This window comes from Myotis brandtii, unplaced genomic scaffold (assembly GCF_000412655.1).
Source record: "Myotis brandtii unplaced genomic scaffold, ASM41265v1 scaffold1424, whole genome shotgun sequence".
NCBI classification, from domain to species: domain Eukaryota; kingdom Metazoa; phylum Chordata; class Mammalia; order Chiroptera; family Vespertilionidae; genus Myotis; species Myotis brandtii.
In genome coordinates, this window is record NW_005355089.1 from 193884 (window position 1) to 204869 (window position 10986).

At 41.5% G+C, this 10986-nt stretch overlaps 1 pseudogene; it reads left to right on the plus strand.

The window, feature by feature from the left end:
* The first annotated feature begins 9718 nt into the window (after positions 1–9718).
* LOC102240899 lies at positions 9719–10173 on the plus strand (annotated as a pseudogene).
* The last annotated feature ends 813 nt before the right edge of the window (positions 10174–10986 follow it).

The following is a 10986-nucleotide window of genomic DNA, read 5'->3' on the forward strand; positions in this document are numbered from 1 at the left end:
CTCTCTCCCCCTCTGCCTACACATGATTTTGTTTCATTACCAAACTGAGATCTTACTACACACACTGCTTACTACCGTTTGGTAGCCTGCTTTTTTCAGTCATCAAATTCAGTTTTGCTATTTCAGTAAATTTTCAACTCATCTAACAGTCAGATCATATTCATATTTCCCCAAATGACCTAAAAATGTCCCTTACAGTTGCTTCACCCAAAGCAGTACTCAATCCAGACCATGCATTGCATCTGGTTCTTATGTCCCTTAAGCCTCTTTTAATCTAGCACAGACACCATTTTATCTATATCTATATCTATCTATATATCTATATCTATATAATTTTATACATATATATAGAAATTTAATTATCATTAAGTATACAATTCAGCAGTATTAATTATATTCACAATGTGCAGCCATCACCACTATCTATTTCCAGAACTTTTCCATCACCTTAAATAGAAACTATGTACCCAGTAAGCAGAAATTCTCCCATCCCCTTCTACCCTCAGCCCTTGGTAACCTCTAATCTACTTTCTGTCACTATGAATTTGCCTTTTTTGGATATTTTATATAAGGAATCATATAATATTTGTCCTTTTGGTCTGGTGTGCATAGATAGTTCTTTTATGACTGACTTATTTCACCTAGCACGTCTTCAAGATTCACAGACACCATTTTGAATGATACCAGTTTGCTGAAGATAGCAGGCCAACGGTTCTGTAGAATGTTTTATTTACTATGTTTGTCTGGTTGCTTCTTTGCATTATTTTCTTCGAAAGTTTCTGTTCATGTGGCACTGGTGCCCCGAAAATCTTGTGTCCAATGAACTTTTTGAACTCTTACAGCGGGACATATGAGAATCTTGGATTAGTTCTTTTTTGGAGGTCCTGCATGACCTTCATCTATTTCAGTGGATGACAGTCCCAGCTGTAGTTGCCAAAGGAGCCTTGACTCTCTTCACATCTCAGAGTGAGACCCTTCTAGCTGCGAGTCAGCAGAAACAGAAACCAGGGAGGAAATTCTTGTGGACTTAAATTTCTTTGGAGTTATGCAATTATTTTCCTCCCAGGAATTTCACATTGTTCAGATTTTGGACATTTACACATTATTTGGGACACTTTTGTGCTATCATTTGGGCTGAACACATAACTTCTGGTCAACCATATTGGACAATGTGGCTAGGCACAATTTAGGATGGAAAATACAACAGGGATAGACTTTATAGCCTAGGATGCGTCAGGGAACTTGGAGTTAAGTTGATTAATGTTCTGTTCTGATCCACTTCAGAGCCTTCTGGAGACAAAGCAGAAGTGCTCAAAGTTGGTCCTAAGAGGAACAGTGGTTGGCATTGGGAGAATGATCTCACGAAGGTGGAACCTGGTCTGTCCTTTTGAACTCTAGTCTCCTACCCCTAATGCAGGCAGACACATTCCCAAAAAACCATGAGGCTGGTCATTAAACCTAATAGGTTAAGATAACAAAAATGTTGAGGATATTAGAGGGAGTATGATCTCCTTTGTTATGATCTGAATTGTGTCCCTCCTCCTTCATATATTGAACCTCTATCCCTCAGTCCCTCAGAATGTGACTGTATTTGGAGATAGGGACTTTTAAGAGATTAAACTAAAATGAGGCTGTTAGGAGAGGCTCTAGTCCAATCTGACTAGTGTCCTTATAAGTAGAGGAAAGTGTTAGTGTCGCCGAAGGAGGAATGCACGAGACCAAAGTGGTAAGGGATTATAAATTTATTAGGTCATCTGGATACCAGATGGGCTGAGCCCCAATATGATACCAGCACCCAGGAACAGGGAGTCAGAGATTTTAAAGGACTCTAGGCGGGCTTCTTCTAGGCGGGGAATTCTCTGGGCGGGTCTGGATCCTGGGAAGATCCCGAGGGGAGAGATAATGGTCTTAGGAAATGGAATGTGGTCTTAGCAAGTGGAATGTGGTCTCAGCGAAAGGGAATGTCCGTTGTGAAGTGGCCTAAAGGTCAATTCCCAGAGGAGGGGGTATCCATTCAATTATTTGATCAGACCTAACAGAAAGTAAGACGCACAGACACCAGAGGCCTGTTTGTCCAGAAGGCTGACCCCATGAAGAGGCAGCAAGAGGTTATCCATGTGCAAGCCAAGGAGAAAGACCTTGGTGGAAACCCAGCCTACAGACACCTCAATGTTGGACGTTCAGCCTCCAGAACTGTGAGAAAATACACTTCTGTTGTTTAAACCAGCCACTCTGGCTATTTTGTTATAGCAGCCTGATAAGACTAATACATCCCTCTTCCTGTGTTCCTGCCTGTTTATAAAGTAGAAACTTTCCCCCTTTTAGAATTATAGACATCACCTGAGGGGTTTTTAATAAATACTGATGTTTGGGTCCCACACCCCAGAGGTTCTTATATAATTAGTTGGGGTTGTGTCCTAGGTATCATGTGATTCTAAACTATAACCAAGGCTGAGAACTGCTGGGATAGGAGGCCAACCTAGAGTCACGTGGCAGAGCAGCTGAAGATGATTGAGACCAGGGCTTCACCAACAAAGCAGGAGAATTGTAGCAAGCCAGCCACCCCACTAAACTTTTAGGGGAAGTTGGTCCTGTTACTACTAGTAAGTTGGACCCTATCGATTGTACAGTGTAACTTGATTTCTCAGCATTCAGTGAGTCTACTAAGCTTTCATTATGCACACACATGGCAGTTTTCAGGGCCTAGGAATAAAGAGTACTACCTCAAGACAAAAGGGGAACAGATTCTTTCAGCCTTGGGCAGGAACCTGAAAGAAAGCCACACCCAGTAACCTCCTTACAAATTTGAATTTCTGGCCCTAAAATGGGCAGTCACTCACACATTTTAGAATTTCATGGTTGAGGTGGCTAATGAAATGGGAACTGACAGGCACATAGTGCTTTTTGATAGTTGTAGACACTGCTCTCCACTGTGGTCACATGCCTGCATGCTGCACCACTGCACAGCCACAATGCACACATGCAAAATAGATATTACAGCACTCATTTTCTGTTTAAAAATTTAAATTGATTTACATACAATAGAATTTACTATTACTAGTGTCTAGTCCTATGAGTTTAGACACAGCCTAGAGTCATATAACCACCACCACCACGACGGAGATATAGAATAGTTCTATCACCCCAAAATCCCCTTACCAGCATACACATGCTTGGCATGAAGACACTCTTCATCTATCCCCACAAGCCCCAGAAGCTTAGGGCCTCTGTGGACCGTTTCTGCACAACACCTAATGCGGCCCACTTTTGACCCTCCTGAACTGAGCACAGCAGATGGAGATAAGAGGACAAGGTGAGTCCCGGCTGTCATCAGAAGGGGGAGGGCAGACAGATCCACATGGCTGAAATTCAAAGTTTCAGCAAGAGGTGGCCCTATTTTGGACAGGTTTTAGGGCATTGCTAGTGCTTTAACTTTTAAGGCTAGATTCTGTACCAGAGCTTAGAGAGAGAACCAATCGCTCACCAGATTTCCAATGTACCAAGATAAACATTAAAAGCCTTCCTGCCGGCACACAGTGGAGCAGCAGACTCAATACCAGGCAGGTATTGCATCATCTCAAAAGAGACACTCTACTAATCAATTAAACTTTTTACATTTGAATATTCAATTCTCGCCACAGCACATTTTAAATCCTAATTTCAAAATCATGTGTTCACAGAGATCACCTCTAGTATACAAAGGACATCATGAAACTCATTCTTTCCAGAAGCATTATAAAGTCTCTTGCCAGGGTAAAATCTCTCTTTAAAAGGGGCTTTCCAGCATTGCTCAGAACAAAAGTGCTCACTGATACTAAACTAGATACTGTGGGACAATGGTGGGTAGCACTACTGTTTCCAATTTTAGTATTCATAACAGAATGGACATTTACAAAGAATCCCCTTCAACTCTCCCTGCAGACAAAGAAAGCCCTTTGGGACTTCTCAGAAGTAGGACACATTCCTGAAGGAGGTATAGCTGTGTATCAGTCCAGATCCTTGATGCAAGCAACAGAATTGAACTCTGGATGATTTAGGCAGAAAAATAACTCATTAAAAGGATATTGGGCAGGTCCCAGAATCAGCAGGAGGGCTGGAGAGGCAGGTTTGCAGGTAGGAACAAAACTCAAACCACGCTGCAGAACTGGTCTGGTGAGGAACCCACTGCAGCTCCTCTGAGCACTCCATCTGCAGCTTTCATCACTGTCGCCCTGCAGACACCTCTGTCTTGCTGTGAATGGTAGTGCTGCCTGAGACAGTCTGCCTGGATCCCTGATTCTTTGTCTCTAACTCCTAAGACAAAGTCTAGGATGACTGACTGGTCTAGGTTATGTGCCAACACCCTAGGAGAGAGGCTAAATGTGGCGTTCTTAAGTCTGTAGAGGTAGGCAGGCTCTGCCTCCTTCCAAGAATCATGAGATGGGGAAGTCCCTAACCAGAGGAAGTGGGTTCAAATGCACACCCAAAAAGAGTAGCAGAAGACCCAACCCAGGCTGACGGTTGGGGGCTACTTGGTATCACGTGGCACCAATTAGTCATTGCTACCTCATTTGGGGACAGAGTAGAGGACTCTGAACTGAAGAAAATGGTCAAAGAAAGAAAAAAGGGCTCTTTCCCTCAGGGCCTTAATATTTTGCTGCAAGATTTGAGGGGAGGAGAACTGCCTAATGGTTGGAGGTGGGGCTGTATTGGGAGCTTCAGTGCCCTGTATAAGGCAGAGAAAGCAATAGGTGTTGTCCTCAGAATATAACTTCCTTGTCTAGAGACCCAGGCATGATAATTAGGTGATCTGGGAGCAAGTGGATGGTGGTAGTGGGTGAAGGGAGAGAGTTAGGGTACTTTTTTCAACAAATCATTGCTTTTGATCCCTTAAAGGGATGTACCTGAACATACCTGAGGACAAAATCCAGCACCACAGTATACTTTCTGATTGCAGCCATTTAATTCCAAAGATATGAAGTATATGACTAACAACTCTAGGGGATTTCTGCTCTAAAATTCTCAGCCTATGAACTCTCTACTAGTTTTACATTTGCTGACAACAGTACGTTGATTAGAAGTTCAGGACTGAACCTTTGTCCCTGGGTAGACCCACAACCAGAGGGGGTTAACTGACTTTTATTAAATACTAGAGGCCCGATGAATGAAATTCGTGTAAGAGTAGGCCTTCCTTCCCCCGGCTGCTGGCACCAGCTTCCCTCGCAGCCCTGGCTTTATCTAGAAGGTTGTCCGGAAGGACATCCAGTCTAATTAGCATATTACGCTTTTATTATTATAGATATTTGGAATGCTCAGGCCTGATCAGAAAAGGCAGTGCAACCAATATAAGGCATTCTTGGCACACATCAGAATTGCCACCAAGATGGCCCAGCCAGTGTGGCTCAGTGGTTGAGCATCAACCTGTGAACCAAGAGGTCATGGTTCAATTCCCAGTCAGGGCACATGCCCAGGTTGCAGGCTCAATCCCCAGTGTGGGGCATGCAGGAGGCAGCCAATCAATGATTCTCTGTCATCATTGATGTGTCTCTCTCTCCCTCTCCCTTCCTGTTTGAAATCAATAAAAATATATTTTAAAAAAAGAAATGCCACCAAGATGAATGAATGTCATCAGGATGAATTAATGCAATAGGTTTTGCCACTGCTTCTTGGTATTTGGAATACACTTGGCTCACTGATCTCTGATTCAGAATAAGTGAGGTAGGAAAGACTAGAGGGAAATTCACTCAGTGTTCATCTATTCTTAGTATCCTTAGTAGTGGCTGGTAAGCTAACCAGTACTGCTTTGCACCATGAAAAAAAGGAAAAAGACAGGATAAGATGCCCAGATGTTGCTGTGAAATTTGGACCTGGCCTGTGAGCCATCACTAGGCTGCTACCCCCCGCCCCCAACATGTGCTAAGGAAACTTAAGTCCCTCACTGTGTATAAAGTATAGTTAGAAAGTAGGAGAAGTCCAGATAAAGTGATCTACCAAAATAACATATTACTTATAAAGGAATTGGTTAGGGAAAATACCCCCACATAACCTATTGTAGACAGGGAACGATTTCTCCACACCCAGAAGAAAAGGTAAGAACAAATCCTTTGAGAGATTCAGCTTTGTATGACATTGAGGGAAACAGCACTTAAACCATCAGAGAGTGAGAGATTTGGGTAGTGAATTTGAGTGGGAGGACGGAGACAGTCACCCATCAAGCTGCCCACTCACTCACAGCCCTGGGGAATCCTGTGCAGCACCTTTTAAACTGAACTGTCCAAATGTGGGGAATCTGGAGGTAGGTGGGTAAAGAAGACAATGCTACTTGTTTTCCCAAATCCATTTCTCCCCCTTTTTCCTTTCTGGCATGGTCCTGCAGTGGTCATGGACTTAGGGAAGGGGCCCTACCCCAGTCCTGTGTCGAGGTAGTGGTGGAATCTTGAATAGTCAATGCCAATCATTGATGGGCTTATTCTCCTGCCAGTGATTGGTTTAGGTATGGGTATGTGACCCAGTCCTAGGACCTGAGGGGAAGTCTACTGGGGACTTTTGGGATTGTTTTCCTCAGTAATAAACGGAGATGTATAGGCGGAAACTCCCCTCTTCTTAACAGGATGTTGCTGCATCTTCATGCAGTGTTGGAGCTGCTATAGTCACCTTGCAACCAGGAAGAAAGACCTGCTGTCAGTAGATGAAGGCAAGGAGGAGGAAGAAGAAGAAGAAGAAGAAGAAGAAGAAGAAGAAGAAGAAGAAGAAGAAGAAGAAGAAGAAGAAGAAGAAGAAGAAGAAGAAGAAGAAGAAGAAGAAGAAGAAGAAGAAGAAGAAGAAGAAGAAGAAGAAGAAGAAGAAGAAGAAGAAGAAGAAGAAGAAGAAGAAGCCCCTGTGCTTTGATGATGTCATCTGATTACTGATTAAGTCAACCCTGAAACTACCATGTAGGAATTTTTTAGACCAGTTCTAGAAAATGATGCATTCTTTTTTCTCTGGGAGATGGCTGTGGGATAGGAAATGAGTCTTCCTTGAGAAGGAGCAATTTTTAAAAAATTCTTTATTGTTTTCCAAAATTTTTTTTTTTACTGGGAGCATAGTGTAGTAAAGTATGAAATCTCAAATTTTGACACACACGTTGTAGTAAGAAGGCTTTCTTAGGGGTAGGCCGAGACCTTGAGAAAATGGAAACATTTACCTGTCTTTCAATGTAATAGAGACCAACCACTGGGTATAGTTACACAGATGGTCAATGGCCTGAGAAGGGCCAGGTCAATGGATCAATATTGCCATGAGAAACACTGATTTGGACCAGAGCCCAGAGCCATGGCCAGGGGCTAAGTCTCAAGGGTATCTGTCCCATGAATGAAAGCATTGCCTTATTTGTACTTTGAGATCTTGCCACCTAAGCATCTACATGAGAGAACAATTGTTCTGCCTGTAACCCAGGACCTTACCTTCTCACTGCCCTCCTATCACAGGAATGGAAATAAGATCCTGTCTGTGCCCTGAGACCTTGTACCACAATCATCTAGCTCATGTCTGAGGACTCTTAGCTATGGCACTTGAAGGAGTGCTTTCAGGTCACTCCGGATATCTACTGGTGTCAGGGAGGAGCTCCTATATCTACACTTTGAGACAAGGGCTGGGACATGCTAATACATCACTTGCTAGGGACAGAGGGGGCATAGACACTGGTATACACCTGACAACTGAAATAATATGCCTTGGTATCAACTTTACTACAAAAAGCAGTGGTAACGTGGGCACTAACATTATGTAACTGGACTTGACTATAAGGCAATCATCCAAATCTAGAATTATAATTGTTGTATTTAGATTACCATCAAAAGAAAAATACAAAATTAAAATATTTTATAAAGAATTTATGGACAACCGAGAAAACAAGTTTGGACCCCTCACAGGCCATGGATCCTAGCTTGAGAAACATTCATTTATGACAGTCTCGAAGACATTATCAATATGAAAAGAAATAATATTGAAACCTAAATTAGACTTTTCTTTGTATGACATGAGGGTGACAATTCCAGACTTAATCCAATGTTTCTTAACTGCAGTATACCTAAGAATCACCTAGAATGTTTGGTAAAATGTAGATTCCTAACCCTGCTCTCAGTAATTCTGATTCAGCACTTCAGGGGTAAGGCCCAGGAGTCTGCATTTTAAAAAGGTGATTCTAATTCAGGTGGAATACAAAACATATTTTCAGAAATACTGAACCTGCCAACAAGAAGTGGGTCACTAAAATGATACAGAAAAAGAATTTTTCCCAATAACCATTTTCTATGGTTCTAAGGGGACAACCAGCCAGAGAAATTCTCCCAAGACAGACCCAGAAGCGAGAGCAGATTGGTTGATCAAGAAATGCACTCTATTAGCAGGGAAGGGAATCTTTGCTACCCCGCTAGAGTCTGGACTGGTAATGACTGCTGTGTGCTGTTTTCCTTTTTCTAAATGCTAGTTTTATTTTCAATTATCTGGTTTTCCTTCCACCATTGTGCAAGTATATTGGGGATTAGTTAATGTATCATTTAGGCATACTTTGCCTAAATGTGATGGCCATACCAGTTAAAAATTTTAGCTAAAAGTGAAAGAAAACCCATCTAACCTTGTGTAAGCAGATTTTTTATTTTAAGGGTTTTACTGAGATGTAACTAATATGTATTAAACTGTACATATTTAGAGTGCACATATGATGTTTCAATGAACTCTATATACCACATAGGAATATAATAAATGAAACTATCACCACAATCAATGTAATGAATATATCCATCACCACTCAAAATTTCCCTATGATTCTTTTTAATCCCTCCCACCTACCCTTGCCCCTTTGCTCACACCCCCACACAACCACTGCTCTACTTTCTATCACTATAGCTTAATTTGCACTTTCTGACCTTTACATAAATGTAGTCATGCAGTACCTAGTCTTTTTTTTCTGGTCTGGCTTTTTACTCAGCATACTTTATTTTGAGATTCATCCATGCTGTTGTATCAGTAGTTCATTCATTTTTATTGCGGAGTAGAATTCCATTGTATGGCTTTATCACAATTTGTTTATCCGATTGCCTATTGATATGCCTTTGGGTTGTTTCTAGTTTGAGACTATTAAAAATATAGTGGCTATAACCTTACACTTAGTTTTGGCAACTACATCTCAGTGTTGACCCACATTGAGTTTTCTGTCAATTAAAACTTATTTCTCTTAAACATGTGAATTCTGACCCATCGTGTAAAGAAAAAACCCTTTGAGAAGATACTGAGACAGTATCTTCAGTGTTCTTATGGCTATCAGTAGGGAACTCACCAAACCTGTTGCTTTTTCTGTACTCTTAATTTCTATTAATGGCATCACCATCTACTCAGGCTTAGATTCTTAAAAAAAAAACAACACTCAGAATACATAGCATATATAGGTAATTATGTATGTAGGATTCTATAGATACAAATATTTGTGTCTGTTAAATGTCAGAGGATGCTACATACTAAATCTTTGTTATGGAAGAATATATTTTTATCTGACCAAAGAGAAAAAATCAGTGTTGAAAGAAATCACAATTCCCAAGCCAGAGTGGGGAGGGGAGAAAGAAGATTCCAGATAGATATCAGAATAGCATGGAAGTCGGGAACAAAGCCAAAAAAAATGTGGCTATAGGGGAGACTTCCAGCTCTTGTGGTCTTTCCAGGTAACCTCCTCAGTCCCCCCAACTCTGGGCTGGCTCCTCAGACCATGGCCAATATGGAGCACACTGTAGTCACCATCAAGGATGGATGGCATGCAGAATGGCCTGATGGGCAACATCATCAACCACTTCAAGGGGAAGGCATTCCATTTCGTGGCCATGAAGTTTCTTTAGGCCTCCGAAGAACTCCTGAAGCAGCTCTACATTGATCTGAAAGACTGCCCATTCTACCCCAGGCTGTGAGGTACATAAATTCAGGGCCTGTGGTGGCTTTGGTCTGGGAGGGGCTGAATGTGGTAAAGATCATGAGAATGATCTTTGGGGAGGCCAATCCAGCAGATTCTAAACCAGGCACCAGGAAGACTTTTGCATTCAAGTTGGTGGGAACATCATTCACAGCAGTCATTGATGATAAAGTGCTGAGAAAGAAATCAGCCTATGGGTTAAGCTTGAAGAATTGATTGACTACAAGTCTTGTGCTTTTGACTGGACCTATGACTAAGAAGTATACAAATCACCAGTTACTTTCAGCTCTGCTTGGATGTGTCCCTGGACACAGCTCTTCATTCCATTGACCTGGAAGCAATAGGATCAGTCTTTCTTTTCTAAAGCTTATTTACAATAAAGACTTTGGAAACTTGGGGGGGGGGGGGGGGGGGGGGGGGGAAGGCTATAAACATTCTTGTACAAGTCTTTGTGTGAAAAAATACTTTTATTTCTCTTGGGTAAATTCCTAGGAGAAGAATGGTTCAATCATACGGCAGATATATAGTTAATGTTTTTAAAATTAAATATATTGGAGTGACATTGGTTAATACAATTATATAGGTTTCAAGTGTATAATTCTATGACACATCATCTGTATTGCATTGTGTGCCCACCACCCAAAATCAAATCTTCTGTTGCTATACATTTGGCCCCTTTTGCCCTTTACTACCTCACTCTACCTGCCCCCACCCCCCCTTCCCTCTTGTAACCACCATACTGTTATCTGTGTCTATGAGTTATTGTTTGTTTGTTTGTTTTTCTTGTTAGTTCATTTGTTGTTTTCACGTCCCATATATAAGTAAAATCTTATGGTTCTTGATTTTTCTGTAGGACCTATTTAACTTAGCATGATATTCTCAAGATCCATACATGTTGTCACAAATGGTAGTGTTTCATCTTTACTTATGGCCGAGTAGTATTCCATGGTATCTGTACCACACTTCTATCTAATCATCTATCGAGGGACACTTTGGTTGTTTCCATGTCTAGGCCACTGTGAATAAGGCTGCATTGAACATAGGGGTTTGTATATCTTTGAGAATAAATG